We start from the raw sequence: 17029 nt of genomic DNA on the forward strand, positions 1-17029 counted from the left end.
AAGAAGATTTGAGAAGTCACTCAAAATGTGCCCTAATTTTTCTTTCTTCAGCACTAATCATAATTTCTATGGCAAAATGAACCCCCTCATTGTGTTTGGGTGTCTGGGTTTCCTAATTTCCTCATTTACTACAGTCTCCTCAGTGGCAAATACTTTCAGTTTTTTACTTTGATTCCATCAAGAAGGCATTCAGATGTGTCACACATTTGCCATAAATTCAGAATGTTAGCACACTAGTTGCTTATTAGATCACTCTAGTAAAGCTACTGCTCACCAGGGAAGTCTGCTGCTGGTATTCAAAGTGCATGTTTCAGTCTGTATGTGAGAATGTTTTAATGAAATAGAAGAGGATTTGAGAAGTCACTCAAAATGTGCCCTTATTTTTTTTTCTGCAGCACTAATCATACTTTCTATGGAAAAATGAACCCCCTCATTTTGTTCCTTTTTAAATTAAATGCTTTAAGAGTTACCACTTTATTCCAATCAAGATGGCTTCAGGTGTGCAATAGGTTTGTCATAAGTAGGCCTGTTAGCGCTCTAGTTATTCTTTAGAACACTCTGGGACATTCTGTCATTGGGCTATACTTGGGCTACATCTGGGTGATATTTGGGCTACATTTGGTTTCTTTTGTCTCTGGTGGCCATCTTGGGATATTTATTTGTTATGAAGTTTCTTAATTTCCTCATTTACTGCAGTCTCCTCAGTAGGAAATGCTTTCAGTTTTTTACTCTGATTCCATCAAGAAGGCATTCAGATATGTCATACATTTGCCATGAATTCTGAATGTTAGCACTCTAGTTGCTCATTAGATCACTGTAGTAAAGCTACTGCTCACCAGGGAAGTCTGCTGCTGGTATTCAAAGTGCATGTTTCAGTCTGCATGTCAGAATTGTTTTATGAAATAGAAGAAGATTTGAGAAGTCACTCAAAATGTGCCCTAATTTTTCTTTCTTCAGCACTAATCACAATTTCTACGACAAAATGAACCCCCTCATTTTGTTCCTTTGTAAATTAAATGTTTTAAGCGTTACCACTTTATTCCAATCAAGATGGCTTCAGGTGTGCCATACGTTTGTCATAAGTAAGACTGTTAGCGCTCTAGTTGTTCGTTAGAACACTCTGGGACATTCTGTCATTGGGCTATACTTGGGCTACATCTGGGTGATATTTGGGCTCTTTTGTCTCTGGTGGCCATTTTGGGAGACTTATTTGTTATGAGGTTTCCTAATTTCCTCATTTACTACAGTCTCCTCAGTGGCAAATACTTTCAGTTTTTTACTTTGATTCCATCAAGAAGGCATTCAGATGTGTCACACATTTGCCATAAATTCAGAATGTTAGCACACTATTTGCTTATTACATTACTGTAGTAAAGCTACTGCTCACCAGGGAAGTCTGCTGCTTGTATTTAAAGTGCATGTTTCAGTCTGTATGTGAGAATGTTTTAATGAAATAGAAGAGGATTTGAGAAGTCACTCAAAATGTGCCCTTATTTTTCTTTCTGGACCACTAATCATACTTTCTATGGAAAAATGAACCCCCTCATTTTGTTCCTTTTTAAATTAAATGCTTTAAGAGTTACCACTTTATTCCAATCAAGATGGCTTCAGGTGTGCAATAGGTTTGTCATAAGTAGGCCTGTTAGCGCTCTAGTTATTCTTTAGAACACTCTGGGAAGCTGCAGTAGAACACAAAGGAATCAACTGACAGTCTCTGCCCTTGTTGGATGTACATGTTTTACTGAGAATGTCAGACTTCATTCTCACATGACTGAGAAAGATAATGCGAATTTACAGAAAATATGCTCTCAGTTTAGCTTATAGATCACCTTCCAAACCTCTGTGGGAAAAGCATGGGAAAATAGTTTTCTCTCAAACATGATTCATGATATCCCTGCAGAAGGCTTTTTCACATAGTAAAATCACCTTAGAACACACCACAATTCCTAAAATGAGTATGGTACCATCAACAAATGATTTATAATGTAACTAAAGTATTAAAACCTAATATTAACTGCAATGCTTTTTAATGAGGTGCTATCATGTAAGGTCCCAAGATGGCTGCCAACACTTCTTGGATGAAGTACTGAAAGCCAATCAGATCTCACGATGAGATGTGTGGTTAGGCTCCGCCCAGATATATCTATCTTTTTAACTCTAATTTTCTCAGGAACTACTGAACAGATTTACACCATTTAAGCAAAAGGCACGAGTCTGAACTGAGGACTACCTCTTTGCCAAATTTGGTGTAATTCCGTTCAGCAGTTCGGGCTGTAGCTGCGTCAACAGGTCCAATGGGAAAATGCATGGGGAAAACGTGTTTTTGGGCCCTTCTTTTTTATCGGCCCCCGCTTGACGAATCACCGTGAAATTTTCAGGATATGAGCGGACCGGAGCTGGCCAAAAGTTTAAAAAATTTCGTGAAGATTCGTCAATCGGCGCCAACGTTATTCCAAATAGAATGTTGCGGATTACCTATGGAAAATAGGTCCTAACTATAACTACCTACTGGCGACTGCCAGTAGGTAATATATTTATATATATATTGTTAGACCTGACATCCTTGGCGTGGGTTTTTCCCCTATCTTTTGCCTCTGCTACCTGGATTTTTGATGCTGTGCTGGATTTCGTTTTTGCTGGTTTAGATGCTTTGGACACTCTGCCACTGCTAATCAGTGCCAGAGTGTAAGTGCTCCCTGTGTAAAATATCATATTGATTGGATATACCTGATTGGCATATTTGTATCACCATGAAGTCCCTAGTAAAGTGCACTGTGTGTGCCAGGGCTGGTGATGACAGATGCTACTAGTGGGTCTGCAGCGCTGGTTGCGCCACCCACATGAGTAGCCCTAAAATGGTGTCTCAGGCCTGCCACCGCAGGCCTGCTTGCAGTCCCTGGGCTGCCATGTCCTCCTGGCCAGTGTCCCCACTGGCCGGGCCTAACCCTTCCCTTTTTGTGCACATCAGTCATCCGTATGGAAGGCCCAAGGTACCCCCCTGGGCAGGGGGCAGTGTATGTAAAAGGTAGAGCATGTACTAGTGCAGGTACCATGCTCTGGTAGTGAACAGCGGCCATTTTGTGTGTTCACTGCTGCAAGGTTATCTTGTTCCATAGGCTAACATGGGGGAGGCTGGTGCCAATGGCTATCAGCCTATCTTCTCATAGGAACAAGATAAGACATGAGTGTTTGATATCCCTGAGCTCAGCATTTAATAACACATCTTTTAGGAGAGGTTGTTTTTAAATCCTGAGTTGGAGAATAGTACTTTTTAGAGAGTAGCTGTTCTCTTGTCTGACCCTTCTGTGTGCCTGGGCATGCTTGTGGATTGACTGTCTGGTTTGAGAGTGACAAGGGCTGGGGATCCCCCAGGAGGTTGGCTGAGTCAGCCCTTTGCTGAATGACGACATTTGCAAGTAGAGTGGAGGGAGGAGGTAGCACCTGGGAGTGAATAGGGATGTGCCTGCCTGCCACAGTGCTGGCTCCACCTCCTGCTGGGCGGCTGACGACTCTGCCCCTCACTCTGAAAGGAAAGAAGAAGCAAGGAAACCAAAGTGCTCCAGCAACACCCAGAACGGGATCAGACCGGGCTCAGGACCCACTTGCACAAAGACTTCAAAGACTTTTAGGGGTATAAGTAAAGGACCCCTGACAACAGATTTTTAGATTCTACAATCAAGAGGAACCTCTGCTGAAAGACGGACTGCTGAAGGACTGAAGGAAGATTGCCTTGCTGTGTGCTCTAAGGGCTGACCTGTTCTGCTGTGCAACTGAAGCTGAGGAGGAGAAGGGGCCTTGCTGTGTGCTGTGCCCCTGCCTACTTGACTTAACAAGACTTTGCTGTGTGCTGTGTCTTCAACTCTGAATCTCCAAGGGCCTGAGAAGAGCTGGCCTCCTGTTTTGCAACCCAGGGATAGAAAGGTTGCCAAGATTTTTAAGACTCTGCTGTGTCCCCTCTGTGCTGCTGTGTGCTGCAAGGACCGTGGACTGTTCTACCAAGCGTCTAACCATCTGCCCCGGGAAGTGCGCTGGCTGCTTTCTGTTTTGCTGGAGAGTGCCGCCCTGATTCTGGCCTGACACCGGCTGCCGCCCTGAGAAGACCGACGTGCTCATCGGCACGTGTATTGCTGTGGCTGCAGGATCGAGGGCGACCCCCGTGCTAACTAAGCCGCTGCGAGGCTTGGCGGCGTTACGATCGACCCGCTGACACGGGGCGCCGTGGAATACCCTGCCCGTGATACACTGCCGCGGCCCGGGGGCCTGAAACTGATCGAAAGCTGCACTTCCCCGCTCTGCGAAGCCGCGGAGAAGAGAACGGGGAGGCCGCGACCTGATTGGCTGCTGGTAGGAGGCTTGGTCGGAAGAGCCGCGCTGCGAGTGGCTGACTCCGGTAACGTCGACATCGTCACTGGGGGCTCGTCGAGGGAGCCGCGACCGGATTGGTCCATCGCTAGGGAGCTGTGAAAGCCCTGCACCGAGCAGCCCGAGAGGAGCGCTTTAGTTATAAGCGCAAGAGGCACCGCTGGAGTAACGTGGTTATTTAAATACTGAAAGCCTACGAACGTATTCTTTTTCTTTGAATACGAAGTCACACGAAAGACTAGAGACTATCTTTTTACGCTCCTAACAACCTAAGAATACGATTAATGTGCAACACTATGATAATTGATTTCCACTGCTGAAACTAGATAAAGTTGTATTTTTGATATACTTACCTGTGTGGTCTACGTTTGTGGTGTACTAGGGGGGTCATTGTAGTTGTTACGTGCAAATACTTTACACATTGCCTTGGGGATAAGCCTGTCTGCTCGAGCCAAGCTACCTAGAGGGTGAGCAGGGGTTATCTACCGTATGTGTCCCTGTACCCTGACTAGAAGCAAGGGTCCCTATTTGGTCTAAGGTGCTTACCTCTGCCAACTAGAGACCCCCAGATCTAACATTGGTGGTCAGTGGTGCGGATTAGAACCAGTATTTGCACTTGACCTGCGGTGATTCTCTGTACATCACTAGTCTAGTTAGCAGTTACATATTGCACAACGTTTTTGAAACCTATTTTTGGAAGACCTAGGAAGCATCATGTCTCTGAATGGAGTAGGCGAGGAGATGGAATTGCAATTTGAAGTAAAGGAGTTGCTCACATTCAAAAAAGAGCAGCTGAAGCAATTCTGCAAGCAGCTAGGATGCCCAGTGAAGGGCAGCGCTAACAAGGAGGAGCTACAGAAAGCTCTGAGGGCCTGGTGGGAGGCCAAACATGTTACGCCGGAGGATTTGACTGGAGAGGACGGTGCACAGGAGCATGGATTTGGATCCAGTGATTTGCCAGTGAATAGGCCAGCGTCTAGGGCTGGCAGCACCCCTTCCAGTAGGGGCCTCTCTCCAGAGGAGCTGGAGGAGAATCAGAGGATTAGGGCCCATGAGATTGAACTTTTTAAGCTCAAAGCTCAAGCAGAGGAAAGAAAATTGCACCTTGACAGTGAGAAGAAGGCGGAAGAGAGGAGGAATGCTCTCGCTTTGGAAGAGAGAAAACTCCAGTTGGCTCATGAGTTGAGCATGAGGGAGCTGGACATTAAAGCTAAACAGGTGGAGTCCAGTCCGAATGGTGGCAGCGCACAACCAGTATAGGCGGGTAAAGTATACATACCGAAAGATTTGGTGCAGAATTATCAGAGGGGTGAGGATATCTATGCATGGTTTAGATCCTATGAGCTTGCCTTGAAGATGAATGAAGTGCCTGAAAAGAGTTGGGGGGCAGGTTTGTGGAAGCATTTTGAGGCCTCTGGGAGGGATGTCTTAGCACCCTTAGAAGCAGCAGGTACCTTAACCTACCCCACCATGAAGGAGTCCTTATGCCTCAGGTATGGGCTTACACCAGAACAGTACCGCCAGAAGTTTAGGAACTTCAAGAAGCTTGATTCAAGTACATTGGGTGGAGTGTGTGAGTATGTACACGCGTGCACTGGAAGGTTGGATAAAGGGCAGCAAAGTTACTGATTATGTGGGGTTGTGTCACTTGATTAGTTGGGAGCACTTGAGTAGTCTATGTGTTCCAGAGCTGCGCCAGCATCTTTTAGACAGCAAGTTAACTGATCCCAGTGAGCTTGCTAAAGAAGCAGACCGCTGGACTAGCACCAGGGTCAACAAAGGGGTGGTAAGTATCCCAGCCAAGGGTGGACAGGGTCCCCAGCAGAAAGGTGGGGAGGACAAGGGTAACAGTAAGGAGTTCTCTAAAGGGCCCCAAAACAGTTCCCAGGAAAAAGAGTCCCAAGCCCCCAAGCCTAAGAAGTCTTGGCCCCATAAGGGCAGACAGGACAACAGACCTCCGCCTACTTGCTATGCTTGTAGGGAAGTGGGCCACATAGCCCCTAAATGTCCCAAGAAACCCCAGCACCAGCTGCTGCTCCAGTCCCAGGGTTAGCTAGTGTAGCTTTGGGAGGGGATTTGATTTCCAGTGGGGAGGAGGGATTAGCTATGATGACCCTTGTCTTTTTAGGAGACCAAGAGATGGTCCAGGATACCTTGATACCCGCTAACACTAAAAAATACGGGCAAAAGGTGACCATCAATGGGAGGGAGATAGAGGCTCTGAGAGACACCGGGGCCAGTGTGACGTCTGTCCGGTGCCAGTGGGTGTCTGAAGAGCAAGTCATTCCCAATGTACTCCGCCCAGTAGTGGCAGCTGACACTTCAGTGCGCCTCTGCAAGATGGCTCGTGTTCCCTTTACATGGGGGGGACTCTCTGGTACCTTGGAAGTCTGTGTCAGTGATGCCTTGCCGGTAGATTGTCTGTTGGGTAACGACCTGGAGAGTTCTCCATGGAAGGATGTAGAGCACAGAACTCACTTGGAAATGTTAGGACTGCCAGCGTGGATCTGTGTATCCACACGTGCCATGACAGCCAGTAAGGGTGGATTAGTAGAACCGGAGCCTGGAACAATGGCCCAGGAACCTGTCAGGAGAGGAAGGTGTTAAAATCTGGTTTGCAATGTCAACATAATCGGCGCCATCTTATCCCATCTCAGGCCCGCACGCTCCCTCAAGCAGTAGCCATTTTTGAAAGCGCCATGGCCCCTCTGCCTCCCCCCCCCGCTGACCACCAGCGCGTTCCCTAGGCGCTGCAAAACATCTCCCGCGCGCCGGTCACCCCCCGCTCTCTCATACATAGGCCATGAACCCTCTCCTTCTGCGCGACCTTGCCATGAAACCACATCCCGCACCTGGCCAACGCCTCCTTTTATCCCTTACATGGTCATATATCCTTTCGGTAACCCTTCCTCCACGCCTGATCGTCCGAACTGATCCCAGGCCATCACCTAGCCCTGCGGACGCAGTTTTATTGCCCCTACTGTAAAGAAAGCACCTCACATCTAAGGGATTGCAGTAGATCAAGGCCCCCAACCCCTGTGACCCGATCAGTCGCACTCACCCCCCGGTAATTGGCGGAATGCCCAGCTGTGTGATAGCAATCTCCTGCTGTAGGTGGGGTGGGGACTTTCACTGTAGTTATGTGTGGGAGCGGATCTAAGCCGGGGATTCCGAGGATGTTCTTTCATGTATCAAAACAACCTCAAGAATGTGCCATGTACAATAAACCGATAATAAAACCATAAACCTGTGTATAAGAGGCCAGGCCTCAGAGATGTGGTTAGAGCATCTCGAGAAGATTCCCTGTGGGTCTGATCTGATGTGTTCTCCTCCGGAGAGAATAAAACTTTGTTTCCTGCCTTCCAGTCTCCGGCGCCTGCCTCTTTTATTGGTAAATCATCGAATGGTATAAGAGGCGATTACCACCGGGCAATACTTGAAAGGTTACCGACTGAAACTGCCGCTACCATTTAACAATTGGCGTCCCAAGCGTGGGGCCCATCAGCGACACGTGGATCCAGTGGGAGAGGTCCCGACGACAGAGTGAACGACTGCAACGATCGGAAAGAGCTCCTGCCCGATAGACCCTCGTCTGGCAGCCGATCATCCGAACTTCACTGGTTCCGAGCAGACCTCTCTCGAGTGATCTACGGTCCTGACTGGGAACCATCAGGAGTGCCGCGGCAATAACGGAGAGTAGAGGACGATCGGGCGCTGGAGGCGGAAGACGAGAAAACTGTCCACGCGGTCCGGGTAAGGTCGTGAAATACGACGAATTGCTAAATGATTGACTAATTGATTGAAAATACTAGTATTGCTTATTGATTGTTCTTTTTGAGGTATTCGCTGCCTACAAACGGGGAAGAGTAGAAATACTCTCTCTTCCTTTGCAGATAGTGAAGGGTAGGTAGCGCGGACTTTTGTCCCCCATTGTAATCTGTCGCGCCTATTTTCCTCCCCACTGATTGATTGACCGAATATTGATTGTTTTGAAGAATAGTACTTCTTGAGATATTCTCTGTTTACAAATAACGTAGAATAGAAATGTTCTGCCTAAGTCTTTGCAGACAGTGAAGGATAAGTAACGCGGACTTTTGTCCCCCATTGTAACCCGTCGTGCTTATCTCTTTTCTCACCATTGATTGATTGATTGTCCAAACACTAGTTGTTCGATATTGGTTCTTTGGAGGTAATCTCTGCTTGCAAATAACGTGGACTAGAGATATTCTGTCTAGTCTTTGCAAGCAGTGAAAAGATAGGTAGTGCAGACTTTTGTCCCCGTTGTAACCCGTCATGCCTATCTTCTCCCCACTGATTGGTAGTTGGTTCTGCCCGGACCGCTTATTAGAGGTGAACCATCCGGCTCCACTGGAAGGCACCCCTAATAAGGACATATTTACTAAATATGGATCAGTCGCTGTAGCCTACAACAGACTAGGGCATAAAAATCGCTATAGAGAAACAAAAATAATCGAGCGAGACCAGTAGACCACTGATGGGATCCTTTTGACCCTACAAAAATAAGAAACACTAGGAAATAGCCCTTTGCGAAAAATATGAAACTAGGGGAAGGAGCCAAGCTCACGGTCGAGATGGCCACGAGGTAGCTCGGCTCCATCGCTCTCGCTGCCTAAACATGTCTGCCCTACCACCCACCCCGCCCAGTAAACACGACAAAATCCTGCGCAAATGGAAGTCTGCTAATACCCACCATCGACGTTACCGAACTGGGTTAGATCGCGCACACTTGGGCTAGGTCGTTTTCCGGTTATGCAGTGACGTCCTTGTGCTCGTTGCCGGATTACAAATATGTACAACACTCCAACAAAGTAGTATGGTTAAAACGTTTTAATAACTTGTAGGTATATGCAACACTCCAACAGGGTAAACATGCTAAAACACGTTTTTAAACAACTATTTACATGACAACCTGCTGCAAATCCCAAAGCATTCACGTCCACATGACATAGTCCTCGCCCCTCCTTCCTCGAAATAGCAACATTGTCCTGTTTTGGGCGGTCTTTTAGTCGGCTTGGGCTATAAAAGGCCCACAAAGTCCATCGGCCTGTGAGGCGGCATCAGTGGTGGAATATTGTGCGAATAGGCCGGAGGCTACACAACGCGCCAAGACCAGGACGGCACAAGAGGTGGTGTCCAACAAGTGTACTGGTCTTGCCAATCAACTGTGCTGCACAGATCGACAACGAAGGGTGCCCTGGCGGGGGGGAAGTGACGCGGACGGGCCTCCCCCACCTCCCCAGGTGGAGGCTCACCAGCTGAGTAGGCGCCCCTGTACTCGCCGACCAGCTGAGTAGGCGCCCCTGCACTCGCCGACCAGCTGAGAAGGCACCCCTGCCGTTTCACTCGCCGTCCAGCTGAGTAGGCGCCCCTGCACTCGCCGACCAGCTGGGAAGGAACCCCTGCCGTTTCACTCGCCGTCCAGCTGAGTAGGCGCCCCTGCACTCACCGGCCAGCTGCAGCAGGGGAGCCATTTACGTCTCGCCTGCCGGACGACCACCCAGGCGCGGGTTCCTTTCTGCACCAAGATTGCCATTAGCGTTCGACGCAAGAAGTGGGCCCCCGCAGCCAGGTGGTCGGGAGGACCCACCCCAGTGGCTGTAACGAAGAGCTGCTGCTGCCACTGGACTCTCAAAATGACGGTTGGCTCTTCAGATTCAGGCCTGGTCCACTAAAAGATGGCTCTGGGCTACCTTGGAACTCGGAAGCTTGCCTGCTCGGGCGTGGGCCACACCCTTGAAAACGTCCTCTCAGCTTTGCAGATTCTGCGGGAGTCGACTCCCGCGGACTTCCGGTGGGGGCAACCGCCGCTATTGCTCGATCATTCCACATTAACTTGTCTTCGCCCCGGGCGGCAGCCATCTTGCCTCCGTTTGGTGCCGTGAGAGAGACTGATTCAAGGCGCCGGCAGAGAGACCCGCCTGCTGTCCCGCCCTAAGGACGGACCACGGCATTGCTGCGAGACCGCGGTGACGCCATGCTGACGCAAGCTTCTGTTTGAATTATCAAGAGACACTGTAGGCTATCCGCTCGGATCAGTTCCGGTGGAACCTCAACATGACCCGGTAGGAACAAAAACTGTGCTTCCCCACCCCCGAATCACGATTCATGCTGTCTGTTCTTTCCGTTGGCGCTAACGAAAGTTCTCGAACTGCCGAAAAGGATTCTGGTCCGGCAGCTAGTTAGTGGAAGGACTTAGACTGTACACTGGACCCACCCGACCTCGCCCCAAAATAGCGCCGATGTAGGAGGGGCCTACAACTCCTTATGGCATTTCGGTTACTTGACATTTATGTTAAAAGGATATGTATGCGATGTTTTCACACATGATGGGCGGAGGGACGGGGAGGGTACTGATCGGGCATACGAACAACCTTATTGATGCTGGCCTTCCCACTTTTATTATCATTTTTATTTTTTTCGTGTTAAGGTAGTGTTGCTCATGATACTCGACGCCTCTCACACCGTGGCCGGCCTGTACGGTTGTAGGCCCGTATTTGTATACTGACATTGTTTTCAATAAAGGGTTTTTGAGGGAATTACGGAATCAGCGTCATAACAAATCATCTAGGTTGGTAAAGGTTTTGAATAATGACTGTTACTCCCAAGCAATAGAAAGCAGATAATGCAGACCCTTTTCTTTTTTGCCTGAATTTTAGATTGATGAAATTTGTACCCATCACACCTGTCTTTTTCCAGAGTTGTTAGAGAATGGTTGACTATAGCTTAAGGTATCTGCCGAACGCAAGGTACGGTACCTTGCCCCATAATATGCGACCGATTGAGAAACAAATGCACGACGAAGGAACCCGAATGTAGGAGACGAATAAAATGGAGCATCCTTGTATAATCGAGAGGAAGGATATAGTAGGTCTGTGGTATTACCCACTCCTGCAGCTAGCCTGGTACGTGGTAAGTAGAACTTTTTCATGTCTACGCGCGCTAACGTACTTTGAATGCTGCACACCCCCCCCCTTTCTTTTTTTCTCTATAGGTCACATCGGAGTTCCGACTGAAGAATAGAGTGGACATGAACCGCACCGTGCTCAATGTAGGGAAAAACATAGACAAACGTTGTGGGATGGTGCGTGAAGTGCAGACCACCACTGAGAACGTGAAAAAAACTGTATGGTATGACTGTGAGTATGTGCCCTGATTGTACGGTATGAATGTGTATGCATTACATATGCTTGGGTCGCTGGAAGAGAACGTCATCGTATGACTGAAGTGCTTGTCTATCGATCAAAGGGAGGGGAGTAAAAAGTCCGACACCCCCCCAAAATGAATTACGGAAAATACTGAAAATACTCAGCATGCATAGGAAAGAGGACAGGAAAGGAGAGGTCCCCATACTCAACGAAGCTCTGTGTCTTCGTCTTAAGTTTCTGCGCTTGATGTATGTACTGTTACGCCCTATCCGGTATTTGTGTGTACGTGAACGCCGAATTTATGTTTCTCCCCCGCTTGTGTTTTCCTACGTAGAACTGACCCGTGCTACTCCATGTTGTGTGTACACCAAGTAGCCTATTATCGTACACATCTCTCTCTCTCTCTCTCTCTCTTTTTATGTCGTACGTATACGAAATAGCCTACTTGATGCGCACGTCTCTCACTCTCTCTCTCTCTCTCTCTCTCTCTCTCTCTCTCTCTCTCTCTCTCCCTCGCTGAAGGCTCTCTTGCCCTCTTTCTTTTTGAATAAATTAACGACACTATACCTCCTCAGTATGTGTATAATTGGCCTAAAACACGACAGTATTCGAACAAATTGACAGAAGCAAAACGACCGTATTTTACCACATTACTACCTCTCCTTTCTGTAAAATGTTGAACTTAACTGGCTGAGAAAGAAAGGACAGGTAAGACGACTGATGTCTCCCAATCTGGCCCTCACAACGGGGACTATATGTCAGTGGTTTTCGTTTTAGAGCTCTAACGACACCACCTCCACCGCTCAGAATCGCCCCGCCCAATTGCTCAGAACTGGAACGTCTAAGCACCCCGCCCTCCCAGAATAGCCCCAGTTCTGCACTAGCCGCCCCAGGGTATTTTGAACAATACAGCTGATGACTTTATTTTCTGAAGATACATCGCCTGAACTGATGAGGGTTACCTATTGTCTCCAGCAAGAAAAATGTTTAGCTTGTGTCCCTCCCAGAAATAGATATTTGTGAACCCATAACAGTAGCACCTCGCACTTTTTTTTTCATAAACTTAGCAGTCCTCGGAGAAAAATGTGAATTAACAGAGCTTGTGTTAGAAGAACGAGTCTCTACCGGAGAAGCCGGTTCGAATTTTGATAGACCAGAAAGTTGACAGATGTCAGGCCTCCTGCCACGATTATAAGGTACAGGAATCGACACCTAGCAGGCCAGACGATGGAAATTTGCAGGAGCACCCACAAAACCTGCACCACAGCAATGATTAATAAGTTAGTAACATACACCGACATAAGAGTTAATAGACATCCATCATAGAGCGACCGATAAAACCTTTCCCCGACTACTCGGTGGTTGGGAGAGAGAATGAAGTGTGTAAATGTCTTCCCTGCCAGCTCCCTAAGATTTTGTTTTTTGTACTCATTCAAAGATAACATGCGGTCATCGGAAGAGAGGGGTCGGACGTGACGCACTGCCTGGCTGCGGATCATGGAACACCTATGGCATCGACCAAGGGGGAGCCACGAAGCAAAAGGATGCGGGACGAGGCACCATTCTCAGCATGGAGAGCGATAGAACAAAGGGCTATCCCAAAGCCCCTTGCTCGCTGATCAGCTCGTGCCTGAAGTCCCAACCCGTCGGGCCCGATTGATGGGCCCAATACTGAAAGATTCTTTTTCTTTGAATACGAAGTCACACGAAAGACTAGAGACTATCTTTTTACGCTCCTAACAACCTAAGAATACGATTAATGTGCAACGCTATGATAATTGATTTCCACTGCTGAATCTAGATAAAGTTGTATTTTTGATATACTTACCTGTGTGGTCTACGTTTGTGGTGTACTAGGGGGGTCATTGTAGTTGTTACGTGCAAATACTTTACACATTGCCTTGGGGATAAGCCTGTCTGCTCGAGCCAAGCTACCTAGAGGGTGAGCAGGGGTTATCTACCGTATGTGTCCCTGTACCCTGACTAGAAGCAAGGGTCCCTATTTGGTCTAAGGTGCTTACCTCTGCCAACTAGAGACCCCCAGATCTAACATTGGTGGTCAGCGGTGCGGATTAGAACCAGTATTTGCACTTGACCTGCGGTGATTCTCTGTACATCACTAGTCTAGTTAGCAGTTACATATTGCACAAAGTTTTTGAAACCTATTTTTGGAAGACCTAGGAAGCATCATGTCTCTGAATGGAGTAGGCGAGGAGATGGAATTGCAATTTGAAGTAAAGGAGTTGCTCACATTCAAAAAAGAGCAGCTGAAGCAATTCTGCAAGCAGCTAGGATGCCCAGTGAAGGGCAGCGCTAACAAGGAGGAGCTACAGAAAGCTCTGAGGGCCTGGTGGGAGGCCAAACATGTTACGCCGGAGGATTTGACTGGAGAGGACGGTGCACAGGAGCATGGATTTGGATCCAGTGATTTGCCAGTGAATAGGCCAGCGTCTAGGGCTGGCAGCACCCCTTCCAGTAGGGGCCTCTCTCCAGAGGAGCTGGAGGAGAATCAGAGGATTAGGGCCCATGAGATTGAACTTTTTAAGCTCAAAGCTCAAGCAGAGGAAAGAAAATTGCACCTTGACAGTGAGAAGAAGGCGGAAGAGAGGAGGAATGCTCTCGCTTTGGAAGAGAGAAAACTCCAGTTGGCTCATGAGTTGAGCATGAGGGAGCTGGACATTAAAGCTAAACAGGTGGAGTCCAGTCCGAATGGTGGCAGCGCACAACCAGTATAGGTGGGTAAAGTATACATACCGAAAGATTTGGTGCAGAATTATCAGAGGGGTGAGGATATCTATGCATGGTTTAGATCCTATGAGCTTGCCTTGAAGATGAATGAAGTGCCTGAAAAGAGTTGGGGGGCAGGTTTGTGGAAGCATTTTGAGGCCTCTGGGAGGGATGTCTTAGCACCCTTAGAAGCAGCAGGTACCTTAACCTACCCCACCATGAAGGAGTCCTTATGCCTCAGGTATGGGCTTACACCAGAACAGTACCGCCAGAAGTTTAGGAACTTCAAGAAGCTTGATTCAAGTACTTGGGTGGAGTGTGTGAGTATGTACTTGCGTGCACTGGAAGGTTGGATAAAGGGCAGCAAAGTTACTGATTATGTGGGGTTGTGTCACTTGATTAGTTGGGAGCACTTGAGTAGTCTATGTGTTCCAGAGCTGCGCCAGCATCTTTTAGACAGCAAGTTAACTGATCCCAGTGAACTTGCTAAAGAGGCAGACCGCTGGACTAGCACCAGGGTCAACAAAGGGGTGGTAAGTATCCCAGCCAAGGGTGGACAGGGTCCCCAGCAGAAAGGTGGGGAGGACAAGGGTAACAGTAAGGAGTTCTCTAAAGGGCCCCAAAACAGTTCCCAGGAAAAAGAGTCCCAAGCCCCCAAGCCTAAGAAGTCTTGGCCCCATAAGGGCAGACAGGACAACAGACCTCCGCCTACTTGCTATGCTTGTAGGGAAGTGGGCCACATAGCCCCTAAATGTCCCAAGAAACCCCAGCACCAGCTGCTGCTCCAGTCCCAGGGTTAGCTAGTGTAGCTTTGGGAGGGGATTTGATTTCCAGTGGGGAGGAGGGATTAGCTATGATGACCCTTGTCTTTTTAGGAGACCAAGAGATGGTCCAGGATACCTTGATACCCGCTAACACTAAAAAATACGGGCAAAAGGTGACCATCAATGGGAGGAAGATAGAGGCTCTGAGAGACACCGGGGCCAGTGTGACGTCTGTCCGGTGCCAGTGGGTGTCTGAAGAGCAAGTCATTCCCAATGTACTCCACCCAGTAGTGGCAGCTGACACTTCAGTGCGACTCTGCAAGATGGCTCGTGTTCCCTTTACATGGGGGGGACTCTCTGGTACCTTGGAAGTCTGTGTCAGTGATGCCTTGCCGGTAGATTGTCTGTTGGGTAACGACCTGGAGAGTTCTCCATGGAAGGATGTAGAGCACAGAACTCACTTGGAAATGTTAGGACTGCCAGCGTGGATCTGTGTATCCACACGTGCCATGACAGCCAGTAAGGGTGGATTAGTAGAACCGGAGCCTGGAACAATGGCCCAGGAACCTGTCAGGAGAGGAAGGTGTTAAAATCTGGTTTGCAATGTCAACATAATCGGCGCCATCTTGTCCCATCTCAGGCCCGCACGCTCCCTCAAGCAGTAGCCATTTTTGAAAGCGCCATGGCCCCTCTGCCTCCCCCCCCGCTGACCACCAGCGCGTTCCCTAGGCGCTGCAAAACATCTCCCGCGCGCCGGTCACCCCCCGCTCTCTCATACATAGGCCATGAACCCTCTCCTTCTGCGCGACCTTGCCATGAAACCACATCCCGCACCTGGCCAACGCCTCCTTTTATCCCTTACATGGTCATATATCCTTTCGGTAACCCTTCCTCCACGCCTGATCGTCCGAACTGATCCCAGGCCATCACCTAGCCCTGCGGACGCAGTTTTATTGCCCCTACTGTAAAGAAAGCACCTCACATCTAAGGGATTGCAGTAGATCAAGGCCCCCAACCCCTGTGACCCGATCAGTCGCACTCACCCCCCGGGAATTGGCGGAATGCCCAGCTGTGTGATAGCCATCTCCTGCTGTAGGTGGGGTGGGGACTTTCACTGTAGTTATGTGTGGGAGCGGATCTAAGCCGGGGATTCCGAGGATGTTCTTTCATGTATCAAAACAACCTCAAGAATGTGCCATGTACAATAAACCGATAATAAAACCATAAACCTGTGTATAAGAGGCCAGGCCTCAGAGATGTGGTTAGAGCATCTCGAGAAGATTCCCTGTGGGTCTGATCTGATGTGTTCTCCTCCGGAGAGAATAAAACTTTGTTTCCTGCCTTCCAGTCTCCGGCGCCTGCCTCTTTTATTGGTAAATCATCGAATGGTATAAGAGGCGATTACCGCCGGGCAATACTTGAAAGGTTACCGACTGAAACTGCCGCTACCATTTAACAATTGGCGTCCCAAGCGTGGGGCCCATCAGCGACACGTGGATCCAGTGGGAGAGGTCCCGACGACAGAGTGAACGACTGCAACGATCGGAAAGAGCTCCTGCCCGATAGACCCTCGTCTGGCAGCCGATCATCCGAACTTCACTGGCTCCGAGCAGACCTCTCTCGAGTGATCTACGGTCCTGACTGGGAACCATCAGGAGTGCCGCGGCAATAACGGAGAGTAGAGGACGATCGGGCGCTGGAGGCGGAAGACGAGAAAACTGTCCACGCGGTCCGGGTAAGGTTGTGAAATACGACGAATTGCTAAATGATTGACTAATTGATTGAAAATACTAGTATTGCTTATTGATTGTTCTTTTTGAGGTATTCGCTGCCTACAAACGGGGAAGAGTAGAAATACTCTCTCTTCCTTTGCAGATAGTGAAGGGTAGGTAGCGCGGACTTTTGTCCCCCATTGTAATCTGTCGCGCCTATTTTCCTCCCCACTGATTGATTGACCGAATATTGATTGTTTTGAAGAATAGTACTTCTTGAGATATTCTCTGTTTACAA

The sequence above is a fragment of the Triturus cristatus genome, chromosome 1_1 (genome assembly GCF_964204655.1).
Source record: "Triturus cristatus chromosome 1_1, aTriCri1.1, whole genome shotgun sequence".
Taxonomy (NCBI): Eukaryota; Metazoa; Chordata; class Amphibia; order Caudata; family Salamandridae; genus Triturus; species Triturus cristatus.